Source organism: Vigna unguiculata, unplaced genomic scaffold (genome assembly GCF_037176805.1).
Source record: "Vigna unguiculata cultivar grain cowpea cultivar isolate G323 ecotype 2 unplaced genomic scaffold, ASM3717680v1 ptg000026l_ERROPOS8192196, whole genome shotgun sequence".
Classification (NCBI taxonomy): Eukaryota; Viridiplantae; Streptophyta; class Magnoliopsida; order Fabales; family Fabaceae; genus Vigna; species Vigna unguiculata.
This window is the reverse complement of record NW_028196670.1, coordinates 40,362-53,178: the sequence shown is the minus strand read 5'-3', so window position 1 is coordinate 53,178 and position 12,817 is coordinate 40,362. Positions and strand designations below refer to the sequence as shown.

At 46.8% G+C, this 12,817-nt stretch overlaps 38 non-coding genes across 38 annotated transcripts; all 38 read right to left on the bottom strand.

Moving 5' to 3' along the window:
- Nucleotides 1-84: 84 nt before the first annotated feature.
- Nucleotides 85-203, bottom strand: LOC146878858 (5S ribosomal RNA). Its single transcript, XR_014988996.1, has one exon. It is a non-coding gene; the product is annotated as a 5S ribosomal RNA (ribosomal RNA).
- A 218-nt stretch (nt 204-421) lies between these two features.
- LOC146878857 (5S ribosomal RNA) lies at nt 422-540 on the bottom strand. The gene has a single exon (XR_014988716.1). It is a non-coding gene; the product is annotated as a 5S ribosomal RNA (ribosomal RNA).
- A 218-nt stretch (nt 541-758) lies between these two features.
- LOC146878856 (5S ribosomal RNA) lies at nt 759-877 on the bottom strand. Its single transcript, XR_014989038.1, has one exon. It is a non-coding gene; the product is annotated as a 5S ribosomal RNA (ribosomal RNA).
- A 218-nt stretch (nt 878-1,095) lies between these two features.
- On the bottom strand, nt 1,096-1,214 carry LOC146878855 (5S ribosomal RNA). The gene has a single exon (XR_014989097.1). It is a non-coding gene; the product is annotated as a 5S ribosomal RNA (ribosomal RNA).
- Nucleotides 1,215-1,432: 218 nt separating this feature from the next.
- Nucleotides 1,433-1,551, bottom strand: LOC146878854 (5S ribosomal RNA). The gene has a single exon (XR_014988715.1). It is a non-coding gene; the product is annotated as a 5S ribosomal RNA (ribosomal RNA).
- A 218-nt stretch (nt 1,552-1,769) lies between these two features.
- On the bottom strand, nt 1,770-1,888 carry LOC146878853 (5S ribosomal RNA). Its single transcript, XR_014988714.1, has one exon. It is a non-coding gene; the product is annotated as a 5S ribosomal RNA (ribosomal RNA).
- Nucleotides 1,889-2,106: 218 nt separating this feature from the next.
- LOC146878852 (5S ribosomal RNA) lies at nt 2,107-2,225 on the bottom strand. The gene has a single exon (XR_014988973.1). It is a non-coding gene; the product is annotated as a 5S ribosomal RNA (ribosomal RNA).
- Nucleotides 2,226-2,443: 218 nt separating this feature from the next.
- LOC146878851 (5S ribosomal RNA) lies at nt 2,444-2,562 on the bottom strand. The gene has a single exon (XR_014988713.1). It is a non-coding gene; the product is annotated as a 5S ribosomal RNA (ribosomal RNA).
- A 218-nt stretch (nt 2,563-2,780) lies between these two features.
- LOC146878850 (5S ribosomal RNA) lies at nt 2,781-2,899 on the bottom strand. The gene has a single exon (XR_014989103.1). It is a non-coding gene; the product is annotated as a 5S ribosomal RNA (ribosomal RNA).
- A 218-nt stretch (nt 2,900-3,117) lies between these two features.
- On the bottom strand, nt 3,118-3,236 carry LOC146878849 (5S ribosomal RNA). The gene has a single exon (XR_014988712.1). It is a non-coding gene; the product is annotated as a 5S ribosomal RNA (ribosomal RNA).
- A 218-nt stretch (nt 3,237-3,454) lies between these two features.
- On the bottom strand, nt 3,455-3,573 carry LOC146878848 (5S ribosomal RNA). Its single transcript, XR_014989030.1, has one exon. It is a non-coding gene; the product is annotated as a 5S ribosomal RNA (ribosomal RNA).
- A 218-nt stretch (nt 3,574-3,791) lies between these two features.
- On the bottom strand, nt 3,792-3,910 carry LOC146878847 (5S ribosomal RNA). Its single transcript, XR_014988995.1, has one exon. It is a non-coding gene; the product is annotated as a 5S ribosomal RNA (ribosomal RNA).
- A 218-nt stretch (nt 3,911-4,128) lies between these two features.
- LOC146878846 (5S ribosomal RNA) lies at nt 4,129-4,247 on the bottom strand. The gene has a single exon (XR_014988710.1). It is a non-coding gene; the product is annotated as a 5S ribosomal RNA (ribosomal RNA).
- A 218-nt stretch (nt 4,248-4,465) lies between these two features.
- Nucleotides 4,466-4,584, bottom strand: LOC146878845 (5S ribosomal RNA). Its single transcript, XR_014988994.1, has one exon. It is a non-coding gene; the product is annotated as a 5S ribosomal RNA (ribosomal RNA).
- Nucleotides 4,585-4,802: 218 nt separating this feature from the next.
- LOC146878844 (5S ribosomal RNA) lies at nt 4,803-4,921 on the bottom strand. Its single transcript, XR_014988709.1, has one exon. It is a non-coding gene; the product is annotated as a 5S ribosomal RNA (ribosomal RNA).
- Nucleotides 4,922-5,139: 218 nt separating this feature from the next.
- Nucleotides 5,140-5,258, bottom strand: LOC146878843 (5S ribosomal RNA). Its single transcript, XR_014988708.1, has one exon. It is a non-coding gene; the product is annotated as a 5S ribosomal RNA (ribosomal RNA).
- Nucleotides 5,259-5,476: 218 nt separating this feature from the next.
- LOC146878842 (5S ribosomal RNA) lies at nt 5,477-5,595 on the bottom strand. Its single transcript, XR_014988992.1, has one exon. It is a non-coding gene; the product is annotated as a 5S ribosomal RNA (ribosomal RNA).
- Nucleotides 5,596-5,813: 218 nt separating this feature from the next.
- LOC146878841 (5S ribosomal RNA) lies at nt 5,814-5,932 on the bottom strand. Its single transcript, XR_014988707.1, has one exon. It is a non-coding gene; the product is annotated as a 5S ribosomal RNA (ribosomal RNA).
- Nucleotides 5,933-6,150: 218 nt separating this feature from the next.
- LOC146878840 (5S ribosomal RNA) lies at nt 6,151-6,269 on the bottom strand. The gene has a single exon (XR_014988991.1). It is a non-coding gene; the product is annotated as a 5S ribosomal RNA (ribosomal RNA).
- A 218-nt stretch (nt 6,270-6,487) lies between these two features.
- On the bottom strand, nt 6,488-6,606 carry LOC146878839 (5S ribosomal RNA). The gene has a single exon (XR_014988706.1). It is a non-coding gene; the product is annotated as a 5S ribosomal RNA (ribosomal RNA).
- Nucleotides 6,607-6,824: 218 nt separating this feature from the next.
- Nucleotides 6,825-6,943, bottom strand: LOC146878838 (5S ribosomal RNA). The gene has a single exon (XR_014988705.1). It is a non-coding gene; the product is annotated as a 5S ribosomal RNA (ribosomal RNA).
- A 218-nt stretch (nt 6,944-7,161) lies between these two features.
- LOC146878837 (5S ribosomal RNA) lies at nt 7,162-7,280 on the bottom strand. The gene has a single exon (XR_014988704.1). It is a non-coding gene; the product is annotated as a 5S ribosomal RNA (ribosomal RNA).
- Nucleotides 7,281-7,498: 218 nt separating this feature from the next.
- Nucleotides 7,499-7,617, bottom strand: LOC146878836 (5S ribosomal RNA). The gene has a single exon (XR_014988703.1). It is a non-coding gene; the product is annotated as a 5S ribosomal RNA (ribosomal RNA).
- A 218-nt stretch (nt 7,618-7,835) lies between these two features.
- On the bottom strand, nt 7,836-7,954 carry LOC146878835 (5S ribosomal RNA). Its single transcript, XR_014988702.1, has one exon. It is a non-coding gene; the product is annotated as a 5S ribosomal RNA (ribosomal RNA).
- A 218-nt stretch (nt 7,955-8,172) lies between these two features.
- LOC146878834 (5S ribosomal RNA) lies at nt 8,173-8,291 on the bottom strand. The gene has a single exon (XR_014988701.1). It is a non-coding gene; the product is annotated as a 5S ribosomal RNA (ribosomal RNA).
- Nucleotides 8,292-8,509: 218 nt separating this feature from the next.
- Nucleotides 8,510-8,628, bottom strand: LOC146878833 (5S ribosomal RNA). The gene has a single exon (XR_014988699.1). It is a non-coding gene; the product is annotated as a 5S ribosomal RNA (ribosomal RNA).
- Nucleotides 8,629-8,846: 218 nt separating this feature from the next.
- Nucleotides 8,847-8,965, bottom strand: LOC146878832 (5S ribosomal RNA). The gene has a single exon (XR_014989029.1). It is a non-coding gene; the product is annotated as a 5S ribosomal RNA (ribosomal RNA).
- A 218-nt stretch (nt 8,966-9,183) lies between these two features.
- On the bottom strand, nt 9,184-9,302 carry LOC146878831 (5S ribosomal RNA). Its single transcript, XR_014989102.1, has one exon. It is a non-coding gene; the product is annotated as a 5S ribosomal RNA (ribosomal RNA).
- A 218-nt stretch (nt 9,303-9,520) lies between these two features.
- On the bottom strand, nt 9,521-9,639 carry LOC146878830 (5S ribosomal RNA). Its single transcript, XR_014988698.1, has one exon. It is a non-coding gene; the product is annotated as a 5S ribosomal RNA (ribosomal RNA).
- A 218-nt stretch (nt 9,640-9,857) lies between these two features.
- LOC146878829 (5S ribosomal RNA) lies at nt 9,858-9,976 on the bottom strand. Its single transcript, XR_014988697.1, has one exon. It is a non-coding gene; the product is annotated as a 5S ribosomal RNA (ribosomal RNA).
- Nucleotides 9,977-10,194: 218 nt separating this feature from the next.
- LOC146878828 (5S ribosomal RNA) lies at nt 10,195-10,313 on the bottom strand. Its single transcript, XR_014988696.1, has one exon. It is a non-coding gene; the product is annotated as a 5S ribosomal RNA (ribosomal RNA).
- Nucleotides 10,314-10,531: 218 nt separating this feature from the next.
- LOC146878827 (5S ribosomal RNA) lies at nt 10,532-10,650 on the bottom strand. The gene has a single exon (XR_014988941.1). It is a non-coding gene; the product is annotated as a 5S ribosomal RNA (ribosomal RNA).
- Nucleotides 10,651-10,868: 218 nt separating this feature from the next.
- LOC146878826 (5S ribosomal RNA) lies at nt 10,869-10,987 on the bottom strand. The gene has a single exon (XR_014988940.1). It is a non-coding gene; the product is annotated as a 5S ribosomal RNA (ribosomal RNA).
- Nucleotides 10,988-11,205: 218 nt separating this feature from the next.
- LOC146878825 (5S ribosomal RNA) lies at nt 11,206-11,324 on the bottom strand. The gene has a single exon (XR_014988695.1). It is a non-coding gene; the product is annotated as a 5S ribosomal RNA (ribosomal RNA).
- Nucleotides 11,325-11,542: 218 nt separating this feature from the next.
- On the bottom strand, nt 11,543-11,661 carry LOC146878824 (5S ribosomal RNA). Its single transcript, XR_014988694.1, has one exon. It is a non-coding gene; the product is annotated as a 5S ribosomal RNA (ribosomal RNA).
- A 218-nt stretch (nt 11,662-11,879) lies between these two features.
- LOC146878823 (5S ribosomal RNA) lies at nt 11,880-11,998 on the bottom strand. The gene has a single exon (XR_014988693.1). It is a non-coding gene; the product is annotated as a 5S ribosomal RNA (ribosomal RNA).
- Nucleotides 11,999-12,216: 218 nt separating this feature from the next.
- On the bottom strand, nt 12,217-12,335 carry LOC146878822 (5S ribosomal RNA). Its single transcript, XR_014988692.1, has one exon. It is a non-coding gene; the product is annotated as a 5S ribosomal RNA (ribosomal RNA).
- A 218-nt stretch (nt 12,336-12,553) lies between these two features.
- Nucleotides 12,554-12,672, bottom strand: LOC146878821 (5S ribosomal RNA). Its single transcript, XR_014988691.1, has one exon. It is a non-coding gene; the product is annotated as a 5S ribosomal RNA (ribosomal RNA).
- Between the last annotated feature and the right edge of the window lie 145 nt (nt 12,673-12,817).

The following is a 12,817-nucleotide window of genomic DNA, read 5'->3' as shown; positions in this document are numbered from 1 at the left end:
AATGATTTAGGTGATAATTTAGGATTTGATTGCAAAAGAAAACAGTGATGAAAAGAACGTGGGAAAAGAAAATAACGTAAAAAAGAGGTGCAACACGAGGACTTCCCAGGAGGTCACCCGTCCTAGTACTACTCTCGCCCAAGCACGCTTAACTGCGGAGTTCTGATGGGATCCGGTGCATTAGTGCTGGTATGATCGCACCTGTGAAGTATTGCACGATCAATGTACATATGGGTTTCGCATTGGGCCTAAGTTTGAACACTTGGCGCGGCGCGGGGGCACGGGGAGGTGAGGTGGGTTGTTTTGGTCTGAAGAGATTTTGGTAGTAGTCAGTTGGAATGATTTAGGTGATAATTTAGGATTTGATTGCAAAAGAAAACAGTGATGAAAAGAACGTGGGAAAAGAAAATAACGTAAAAAAGAGGTGCAACACGAGGACTTCCCAGGAGGTCACCCATCCTAGTACTACTCTCGCCCAAGCACGCTTAACTGCGGAGTTCTGATGGGATCCGGTGCATTAGTGCTGGTATGATCGCACCTGTGAAGTATTGCACGATCAATGTACATATGGGTTTCGCATTGGGCCTAAGTTTGAACACTTGGCGCGGCGCGGGGGCACGGGGACGTGAGGTGGGTTGTTTTGGTCTGAAGAGATTTTGGTAGTAGTCAGTTGGAATGATTTAGGTGATAATTTAGGATTTGATTGCAAAAGAAAACAGTGATGAAAAGAACGTGGGAAAAGAAAATAACGTAAAAAAGAGGTGCAACACGAGGACTTCCCAGGAGGTCACCCATCCTAGTACTACTCTCGCCCAAGAACGCTTAACTGCGGAGTTCTGATGGGATCCGGTGCATTAGTGCTGGTATGATCGCACCTGTGAAGTATTGCACGATCAATGTGCATATGGGTTTCGCATTGGGCCTAAGTTTGAACACTTGGCGCGGCGCGGGGGCACGGGGACGTGAGGTGGGTTGTTTTGGTCTGAAGAGATTTTGGTAGTAGTCAATTGGAATGATTTAGGTGATAATTTAGGATTTGATTGCAAAAGAAAACAGTGATGAAAAGAACGTGGGAAAAGAAAATAACGTAAAAAAGAGGTGCAACACGAGGACTTCCCAGGAGGTCACCCGTCCTAGTACTACTCTCGCCCAAGCACGCTTAACTGCGGAGTTCTGATGGGATCCAGTGCATTAGTGCTGGTATGATCGCACCTGTGAAGTATTGCACGATCAATGTACATATGGGTTTCGCATTGGGCCTAAGTTTGAACACTTGGCGCGGCGCGGGGGCACGGGGACGTGAGGTGGGTTGTTTTGGTCTGAAGAGATTTTGGTAGTAGTCAGTTGGAATGATTTAGGTGATAATTTAGGATTTGATTGCAAAAGAAAACAGTGATGAAAAGAACGTGGGAAAAGAAAATAACGTAAAAAAGAGGTGCAACACGAGGACTTCCCAGGAGGTCACCCATCCTAGTACTACTCTCGCCCAAGCACGCTTAACTGCGGAGTTCTGATGGGATCCGGTGCATTAGTGCTGGTATGATCGCACCTGTGAAGTATTGCACGATCAATGTACATATGGGTTTCGCATTGGGCCTAAGTTTGAACACTTGGCGCGGCGCGGGGGCACGGGGACGTGAGGTGGGTTGTTTTGGTCTGAAGAGATTTTGGTAGTAGTCAGTTGGAATGATTTAGGTGATAATTTAGGATTTGATTGCAAAAGAAAACAGTGATGAAAAGAACGTGGGAAAAGAAAATAACGTAAAAAAGAGGTGCAACACGAGGACTTCCCAGGAGGTCACCCATCCTAGTACTACTCTCGCCCAAGCACGCTTAACTGCGGAGTTCTGATGGGATCCGGTGCATTAGTGCTGGTATGATCGCACCTGTGAAGTATTGCACGATCAATGTACATATGGGTTTCGCATTGGGCCTAAGTTTGAACACTTGGCGCGGCGCGGGGGCACGGGTACGTGAGGTGGGTTGTTTTGGTCTGAAGAGATTTTGGTAGTAGTCAGTTGGAATGATTTAGGTGATAATTTAGGATTTGATTGCAAAAGAAAACAGTGATGAAAAGAACGTGGGAAAAGAAAATAACGTAAAAAAGAGGTGCAACACGAGGACTTCCCAGGAGGTCACCCATCCTAGTACTACTCTCGCCCAAGCACGCTTAACTGCAGAGTTCTGATGGGATCCGGTGCATTAGTGCTGGTATGATCGCACCTGTGAAGTATTGCACGATCAATGTACATATGGGTTTCGCATTGGGCCTAAGTTTGAACACTTGGCGCGGCGCGGGGGCACGGGGACGTGAGGTGTGTTGTTTTGGTCTGAAGAGATTTTGGTAGTAGTCAGTTGGAATGATTTAGGTGATAATTTAGGATTTGATTGCAAAAGAAAACAGTGATGAAAAGAACGTGGGAAAAGAAAATAACGTAAAAAAGAGGTGCAACACGAGGACTTCCCAGGAGGTCACCCATCCTAGTACTACTCTCGCCCAAGCACGCTTAACTGCGGAGTTCTGATGGGATCCGGTGCATTAGTGCTGGTATGATCGCACCTGTGAAGTATTGCACGATCAATGTACATATGGGTTTCGCATTGGGCCTAAGTTTGAACACTTGGCGCGGCGCGGGGGCACGGGGAGGTGAGGTGGGTTGTTTTGGTCTGAAGAGATTTTGGTAGTAGTCAGTTGGAATGATTTAGGTGATAATTTAGGATTTGATTGCAAAAGAAAACAGTGATGAAAAGAACGTGGGAAAAGAAAATAACGTAAAAAAGAGGTGCAACACGAGGACTTCCCAGGAGGTCACCCATCCTAGTACTACTCTCGCCGAAGCACGCTTAACTGCGGAGTTCTGATGGGATCCGGTGCATTAGTGCTGGTATGATCGCACCTGTGAAGTATTGCACGATCAATGTACATATGGGTTTCGCATTGGGCCTAAGTTTGAACACTTGGCGCGGCGCGGGGGCACGGGGACGTGAGGTGGGTTGTTTTGGTCTGAAGAGATTTTGGTAGTAGTCAGTTGGAATGATTTAGGTGATAATTTAGGATTTGATTGCAAAAGAAAACAGTGATGAAAAGAACGTGGGAAAAGAAAATAACGTAAAAAAGAGGTGCAACACGAGGACTTCCCAGGAGGTCACCCATCCTAGTACTACTCTCGCCCAAGCACGCTTAACTGCGGAGTTCTGATGGGATCCGGTGCATTAGTGCTGGTATGATCGCACCTGTGAAGTATTGCACGATCAATGTACATATGGGTTTCGCATTGGGCCTAAGTTTGAACACTTGGCGCGGCGCGGGGGCACGGGGACGTGAGGTGGGTTGTTTTGGTCTGAAGAGATTTTGGTAGTAGTCAGTTGGAATGATTTAGGTGATAATTTAGGATTTGATTGCAAAAGAAAACAGTGATGAAAAGAACGTGGGAAAAGAAAATAACGTAAAAAAGAGGTGCAACACGAGGACTTCCCAGGAGGTCACCCATCCTAGTACTACTCTCGCCCAAGCACGCTTAACTGCGGAGTTCTGATGGGATCCGGTGCATTAGTGTTGGTATGATCGCACCTGTGAAGTATTGCACGATCAATGTACATATGGGTTTCGCATTGGGCCTAAGTTTGAACACTTGGCGCGGCGCGGGGGCACGGGGACGTGAGGTGGGTTGTTTTGGTCTGAAGAGATTTTGGTAGTAGTCAGTTGGAATGATTTAGGTGATAATTTAGGATTTGATTGCAAAAGAAAACAGTGATGAAAAGAACGTGGGAAAAGAAAATAACGTAAAAAAGAGGTGCAACACGAGGACTTCCCAGGAGGTCACCCGTCCTAGTACTACTCTCGCCCAAGCACGCTTAACTGCGGAGTTCTGATGGGATCCGGTGCATTAGTGCTGGTATGATCGCACCTGTGAAGTATTGCACGATCAATGTACATATGGGTTTCGCATTGGGCCTAAGTTTGAACACTTGGCGCGGCGCGGGGGCACGGGGAGGTGAGGTGGGTTGTTTTGGTCTGAAGAGATTTTGGTAGTAGTCAGTTGGAATGATTTAGGTGATAATTTAGGATTTGATTGCAAAAGAAAACAGTGATGAAAAGAACGTGGGAAAAGAAAATAACGTAAAAAAGAGGTGCAACACGAGGACTTCCCAGGAGGTCACCCATCCTAGTACTACTCTCGCCCAAGCACGCTTAACTGCGGAGTTCTGATGGGATCCGGTGCATTAGTGCTGGTATGATCGCACCTGTGAAGTATTGCACGATCAATGTACATATGGGTTTCGCATTGGGCCTAAGTTTGAACATTTGGCGCGGCGCGGGGGCACGGGGACGTGAGGTGGGTTGTTTTGGTCTGAAGAGATTTTGGTAGTAGTCAGTTGGAATGATTTAGGTGATAATTTAGGATTTGATTGCAAAAGAAAACAGTGATGAAAAGAACGTGGGAAAAGAAAATAACGTAAAAAAGAGGTGCAACACGAGGACTTCCCAGGAGGTCACCCGTCCTAGTACTACTCTCGCCCAAGCACGCTTAACTGCGGAGTTCTGATGGGATCCGGTGCATTAGTGCTGGTATGATCGCACCTGTGAAGTATTGCACGATCAATGTACATATGGGTTTCGCATTGGGCCTAAGTTTGAACACTTGGCGCGGCGCGGGGGCACGGGGAGGTGAGGTGGGTTGTTTTGGTCTGAAGAGATTTTGGTAGTAGTCAGTTGGAATGATTTAGGTGATAATTTAGGATTTGATTGCAAAAGAAAACAGTGATGAAAAGAACGTGGGAAAAGAAAATAACGTAAAAAAGAGGTGCAACACGAGGACTTCCCAGGAGGTCACCCATCCTAGTACTACTCTCGCCCAAGCACGCTTAACTGCGGAGTTCTGATGGGATCCGGTGCATTAGTGCTGGTATGATCGCACCTGTGAAGTATTGCACGATCAATGTACATATGGGTTTCGCATTGGGCCTAAGTTTGAACACTTGGCGCGGCGCAGGGGCACGGGGAGGTGAGGTGGGTTGTTTTGGTCTGAAGAGATTTTGGTAGTAGTCAGTTGGAATGATTTAGGTGATAATTTAGGATTTGATTGCAAAAGAAAACAGTGATGAAAAGAACGTGGGAAAAGAAAATAACGTAAAAAAGAGGTGCAACACGAGGACTTCCCAGGAGGTCACCCATCCTAGTACTACTCTCGCCCAAGCACGCTTAACTGCGGAGTTCTGATGGGATCCGGTGCATTAGTGCTGGTATGATCGCACCTGTGAAGTATTGCACGATCAATGTACATATGGGTTTCGCATTGGGCCTAAGTTTGAACACTTGGCGCGGCGCGGGGGCACGGGGACGTGAGGTGGGTTGTTTTGGTCTGAAGAGATTTTGGTAGTAGTCAGTTGGAATGATTTAGGTGATAATTTAGGATTTGATTGCAAAAGAAAACAGTGATGAAAAGAACGTGGGAAAAGAAAATAACGTAAAAAAGAGGTGCAACACGAGGACTTCCCAGGAGGTCACCCGTCCTAGTACTACTCTCGCCCAAGCACGCTTAACTGCGGAGTTCTGATGGGATCCGGTGCATTAGTGCTGGTATGATCGCACCTGTGAAGTATTGCACGATCAATGTACATATGGGTTTCGCATTGGGCCTAAGTTTGAACACTTGGCGCGGCGCGGGGGCACGGGGAGGTGAGGTGGGTTGTTTTGGTCTGAAGAGATTTTGGTAGTAGTCAGTTGGAATGATTTAGGTGATAATTTAGGATTTGATTGCAAAAGAAAACAGTGATGAAAAGAACGTGGGAAAAGAAAATAACGTAAAAAAGAGGTGCAACACGAGGACTTCCCAGGAGGTCACCCATCCTAGTACTACTCTCGCCCAAGCACGCTTAACTGCGGAGTTCTGATGGGATCCGGTGCATTAGTGCTGGTATGATCGCACCTGTGAAGTATTGCACGATCAATGTACATATGGGTTTCGCATTGGGCCTAAGTTTGAACACTTGGCGCGGCGCGGGGGCACGGGGACGTGAGGTGGGTTGTTTTGGTCTGAAGAGATTTTGGTAGTAGTCAGTTGGAATGATTTAGGTGATAATTTAGGATTTGATTGCAAAAGAAAACAGTGATGAAAAGAACGTGGGAAAAGAAAATAACGTAAAAAAGAGGTGCAACACGAGGACTTCCCAGGAGGTCACCCGTCCTAGTACTACTCTCGCCCAAGCACGCTTAACTGCGGAGTTCTGATGGGATCCGGTGCATTAGTGCTGGTATGATCGCACCTGTGAAGTATTGCACGATCAATGTACATATGGGTTTCGCATTGGGCCTAAGTTTGAACACTTGGCGCGGCGCGGGGGCACGGGGAGGTGAGGTGGGTTGTTTTGGTCTGAAGAGATTTTGGTAGTAGTCAGTTGGAATGATTTAGGTGATAATTTAGGATTTGATTGCAAAAGAAAACAGTGATGAAAAGAACGTGGGAAAAGAAAATAACGTAAAAAAGAGGTGCAACACGAGGACTTCCCAGGAGGTCACCCATCCTAGTACTACTCTCGCCCAAGCACGCTTAACTGCGGAGTTCTGATGGGATCCGGTGCATTAGTGCTGGTATGATCGCACCTGTGAAGTATTGCACGATCAATGTACATATGGGTTTCGCATTGGGCCTAAGTTTGAACACTTGGCGCGGCGCGGGGGCACGGGGAGGTGAGGTGGGTTGTTTTGGTCTGAAGAGATTTTGGTAGTAGTCAGTTGGAATGATTTAGGTGATAATTTAGGATTTGATTGCAAAAGAAAACAGTGATGAAAAGAACGTGGGAAAAGAAAATAACGTAAAAAAGAGGTGCAACACGAGGACTTCCCAGGAGGTCACCCATCCTAGTACTACTCTCGCCCAAGCACGCTTAACTGCGGAGTTCTGATGGGATCCGGTGCATTAGTGCTGGTATGATCGCACCTGTGAAGTATTGCACGATCAATGTACATATGGGTTTCGCATTGGGCCTAAGTTTGAACACTTGGCGCGGCGCGGGGGCACGGGGACGTGAGGTGGGTTGTTTTGGTCTGAAGAGATTTTGGTAGTAGTCAGTTGGAATGATTTAGGTGATAATTTAGGATTTGATTGCAAAAGAAAACAGTGATGAAAAGAACGTGGGAAAAGAAAATAACGTAAAAAAGAGGTGCAACACGAGGACTTCCCAGGAGGTCACCCATCCTAGTACTACTCTCGCCCAAGCACGCTTAACTGCGGAGTTCTGATGGGATCCGGTGCATTAGTGCTGGTATGATCGCACCTGTGAAGTATTGCACGATCAATGTACATATGGGTTTCGCATTGGGCCTAAGTTTGAACACTTGGCGCGGCGCGGGGGCACGGGGAGGTGAGGTGGGTTGTTTTGGTCTGAAGAGATTTTGGTAGTAGTCAGTTGGAATGATTTAGGTGATAATTTAGGATTTGATTGCAAAAGAAAACAGTGATGAAAAGAACGTGGGAAAAGAAAATAACGTAAAAAAGAGGTGCAACACGAGGACTTCCCAGGAGGTCACCCATCCTAGTACTACTCTCGCCCAAGCACGCTTAACTGCGGAGTTCTGATGGGATCCGGTGCATTAGTGCTGGTATGATCGCACCTGTGAAGTATTGCACGATCAATGTACATATGGGTTTCGCATTGGGCCTAAGTTTGAACACTTGGCGCGGCGCGGGGGCACGGGGACGTGAGGTGGGTTGTTTTGGTCTGAAGAGATTTTGGTAGTAGTCAGTTGGAATGATTTAGGTGATAATTTAGGATTTGATTGCAAAAGAAAACAGTGATGAAAAGAACGTAGGAAAAGAAAATAACGTAAAAAAGAGGTGCAACACGAGGACTTCCCAGGAGGTCACCCATCCTAGTACTACTCTCGCCCAAGCACGCTTAACTGCGGAGTTCTGATGGGATCCGGTGCATTAGTGCTGGTATGATCGCACCTGTGAAGTATTGCACGATCAATGTACATATGGGTTTCGCATTGGGCCTAAGTTTGAACACTTGGCGCGGCGCGGGGGCACGGGGACGTGAGGTGGGTTGTTTTGGTCTGAAGAGATTTTGGTAGTAGTCAGTTGGAATGATTTAGGTGATAATTTAGGATTTGATTGCAAAAGAAAACAGTGATGAAAAGAACGTGGGAAAAGAAAATAACGTAAAAAAGAGGTGCAACACGAGGACTTCCCAGGAGGTCACCCATCCTAGTACTACTCTCGCCCAAGCACGCTTAACTGCGGAGTTCTGATGGGATCCGGTGCATTAGTGCTGGTATGATCGCACCTGTGAAGTATTGCACGATCAATGTACATATGGGTTTCGCATTGGGCCTAAGTTTGAACACTTGGCGCGGCGCGGGGGCACGGGGACGTGAGGTGGGTTGTTTTGGTCTGAAGAGATTTTGGTAGTAGTCAGTTGGAATGATTTAGGTGATAATTTAGGATTTGATTGCAAAAGAAAACAGTGATGAAAAGAACGTAGGAAAAGAAAATAACGTAAAAAAGAGGTGCAACACGAGGACTTCCCAGGAGGTCACCCATCCTAGTACTACTCTCGCCCAAGCACGCTTAACTGCGGAGTTCTGATGGGATCCGGTGCATTAGTGCTGGTATGATCGCACCTGTGAAGTATTGCACGATCAATGTACATATGGGTTTCGCATTGGGCCTAAGTTTGAACACTTGGCGCGGCGCGGGGGCACGGGGACGTGAGGTGGGTTGTTTTGGTCTGAAGAGATTTTGGTAGTAGTCAGTTGGAATGATTTAGGTGATAATTTAGGATTTGATTGCAAAAGAAAACAGTGATGAAAAGAACGTGGGAAAAGAAAATAACGTAAAAAAGAGGTGCAACACGAGGACTTCCCAGGAGGTCACCCATCCTAGTACTACTCTCGCCCAAGCATGCTTAACTGCGGAGTTCTGATGGGATCCGGTGCATTAGTGCTGGTATGATCGCACCTGTGAAGTATTGCACGATCAATGTACATATGGGTTTCGCATTGGGCCTAAGTTTGAACACTTGGCGCGGCGCGGGGGCACGGGGAGGTGAGGTGGGTTGTTTTGGTCTGAAGAGATTTTGGTAGTAGTCAGTTGGAATGATTTAGGTGATAATTTAGGATTTGATTGCAAAAGAAAACAGTGATGAAAAGAACGTGGGAAAAGAAAATAACGTAAAAAAGAGGTGCAACACGAGGACTTCCCAGGAGGTCACCCATCCTAGTACTACTCTCGCCGAAGCACGCTTAACTGCGGAGTTCTGATGGGATCCGGTGCATTAGTGCTGGTATGATCGCACCTGTGAAGTATTGCACGATCAATGTACATATGGGTTTCGCATTGGGCCTAAGTTTGAACACTTGGCGCGGCGCGGGGGCACGGGGACGTGAGGTGGGTTGTTTTGGTCTGAAGAGATTTTGGTAGTAGTCAGTTGGAATGATTTAGGTGATAATTTAGGATTTGATTGCAAAAGAAAACAGTGATGAAAAGAACGTAGGAAAAGAAAATAACGTAAAAAAGAGGTGCAACACGAGGACTTCCCAGGAGGTCACCCATCCTAGTACTACTCTCGCCCAAGCACGCTTAACTGCGGAGTTCTGATGGGATCCGGTGCATTAGTGCTGGTATGATCGCACCTGTGAAGTATTGCACGATCAATGTACATATGGGTTTCGCATTGGGCCTAAGTTTGAACACTTGGCGCGGCGCGGGGGCACGGGGACGTGAGGTGGGTTGTTTTGGTCTGAAGAGATTTTGGTAGTAGTCAGTTGGAATGATTTAGGTGATAATTTAGGATTTGATTGCAAAAGAAAACAGTGATGAAAAGAACGTGGGAAAAGAAAATAACGTAAAAAAGAGGTGCAACACGAGGACTTCCCAGGAGGTCACCCATCCTAGTACTACTCTCGCCCAAGCACGCTTAACTGCGGAGTTCTGATGGGATCCGGTGCATTAGTGCTGGTATGATCGCACCTGTGAAGTATTGCACGATCAATGTACATATGGGTTTCGCATTGGGCCTAAGTTTGAACACTTGGCGCGGCGCGGGGGCACGGGGACGTGAGGTGGGTTGTTTTGGTCTGAAGAGATTTTGGTAGTAGTCAGTTGGAATGATTTAGGTGATAATTTAGGATTTGATTGCAAAAGAAAACAGTGATGAAAAGAACGTGGGAAAAGAAAATAACGTAAAAAAGAGGTGCAACACGAGGACTTCCCAGGAGGTCACCCATCCTAGTACTACTCTCGCCCAAGCACGCTTAACTGCGGAGTTCTGATGGGATCCGGTGCATTAGTGCTGGTATGATCGCACCTGTGAAGTATTGCACGATCAATGTACATATGGGTTTCGCATTGGGCCTAAGTTTGAACACTTGGCGCGGCGCGGGGGCACGGGGACGTGAGGTGGGTTGTTTTGGTCTGAAGAGATTTTGGTAGTAGTCAGTTGGAATGATTTAGGTGATAATTTAGGATTTGATTGCAAAAGAAAACAGTGATGAAAAGAACGTGGGAAAAGAAAATAACGTAAAAAAGAGGTGCAACACGAGGACTTCCCAGGAGGTCACCCATCCTAGTACTACTCTCGCCCAAGCACGCTTAGCTGCGGAGTTCTGATGGGATCCGGTGCATTAGTGCTGGTATGATCGCACCTGTGAAGTATTGCACGATCAATGTACATATGGGTTTCGCATTGGGCCTAAGTTTGAACACTTGGCGCGGCGCGGGGGCACGGGGACGTGAGGTGGGTTGTTTTGGTCTGAAGAGATTTTGGTAGTAGTCAGTTGGAATGATTTAGGTGATAATTTAGGATTTGATTGCAAAAGAAAACAGTGATGAAAAGAACGTGGGAAAAGAAAATAACGTAAAAAAGAGGTGCAACACGAGGACTTCCCAGGAGGTCACCCATCCTAGTACTACTCTCGCCCAAGCACGCTTAGCTGCGGAGTTCTGATGGGATCCGGTGCATTAGTGCTGGTATGATCGCACCTGTGAAGTATTGCACGATCAATGTACATATGGGTTTCGCATTGGGCCTAAGTTTGAACACTTGGCGCGGCGCGGGGGCACGGGGAGGTGAGGTGGGTTGTTTTGGTCTGAAGAGATTTTGGTAGTAGTCAGTTGGAATGATTTAGGTGATAATTTAGGATTTGATTGCAAAAGAAAACAGTGATGAAAAGAACGTGGGAAAAGAAAATAACGTAAAAAAGAGGTGCAACACGAGGACTTCCCAGGAGGTCACCCATCCTAGTACTACTCTCGCCCAAGCACGCTTAACTGCGGAGTTCTGATGGGATCCGGTGCATTAGTGCTGGTATGATCGCACCTGTGAAGTATTGCACGATCAATGTACATATGGGTTTCGCATTGGGCCTAAGTTTGAACACTTGGCGCGGCGCGGGGGCACGGGGACGTGAGGTGGGTTGTTTTGGTCTGAAGAGATTTTGGTAGTAGTCAGTTGGAATGATTTAGGTGATAATTTAGGATTTGATTGCAAAAGAAAACAGTGATGAAAAGAACGTGGGAAAAGAAAATAACGTAAAAAAGAGGTGCAACACGAGGACTTCCCAGGAGGTCACCCATCCTAGTACTACTCTCGCCCAAGCACGCTTAACTGCGGAGTTCTGATGGGATCCGGTGCATTAGTGCTGGTATGATCGCACCTGTGAAGTATTGCACGATCAATGTACATATGGGTTTCGCATTGGGCCTAAGTTTGAACACTTGGCGCGGCGCGGGGGCACGGGGAGGTGAGGTGGGTTGTTTTGGTCTGAAGAGATTTTGGTAGTAGTCAGTTGGAATGATTTAGGTGATAATTTAGGATTTGATTGCAAAAGAAAACAGTGATGAAAAGAACGTGGGAAAAGAAAATAACGTAAAAAAGAGGTGCAACACGAGGACTTCCCAGGAGGTCACCCATCCTAGTACTACTCTCGCCCAAGCACGCTTAACTGCGGAGTTCTGATGGGATCCGGTGCATTAGTGCTGGTATGATCGCACCTGTGAAGTATTGCACGATCAATGTACATATGGGTTTCGCATTGGGCCTAAGTTTGAACACTTGGCGCGGCGCGGGGGCACGGGGAGGTGAGGTGGGTTGTTTTGGTCTGAAGAGATTTTGGTAGTAGTCAGTTGGAATGATTTAGGTGATAATTTAGGATTTGATTGCAAAAGAAAACAGTGATGAAAAGAACGTGGGAAAAGAAAATAACGTAAAAAAGAGGTGCAACACGAGGACTTCCCAGGAGGTCACCCATCCTAGTACTACTCTCGCCCAAGCACGCTTAACTGCGGAGTTCTGATGGGATCCGGTGCATTAGTGCTGGTATGATCGCACCTGTGAAGTATTGCACGATCAATGTACATATGGGTTTCGCATTGGGCCTAAGTTTGAACACTTGGCGCGGCGCGGGGGCACGGGGACGTGAGGTGGGTTGTTTTGGTCTGAAGAGATTTTGGTAGTAGTCAGTTGGAATGATTTAGGTGATAATTTAGGATTTGATTGCAAAAGAAAACAGTGATGAAAAGAACGTGGGAAAAGAAAATAACGTAAAAAAGAGGTGCAACACGAGGACTTCCCAGGAGGTCACCCATCCTAGTACTACTCTCGCCCAAGCACGCTTAACTGCGGAGTTCTGATGGGATCCGGTGCATTAGTGCTGGTATGATCGCACCTGTGAAGTATTGCACGATCAATGTACATATGGGTTTCGCATTGGGCCTAAGTTTGAACACTTGGCGCGGCGCGGGGGCACGGGGAGGTGAGGTGGGTTGTTTTGGTCTGAAGAGATTTTGGTAGTAGTCAGTTGGAATGATTTAGG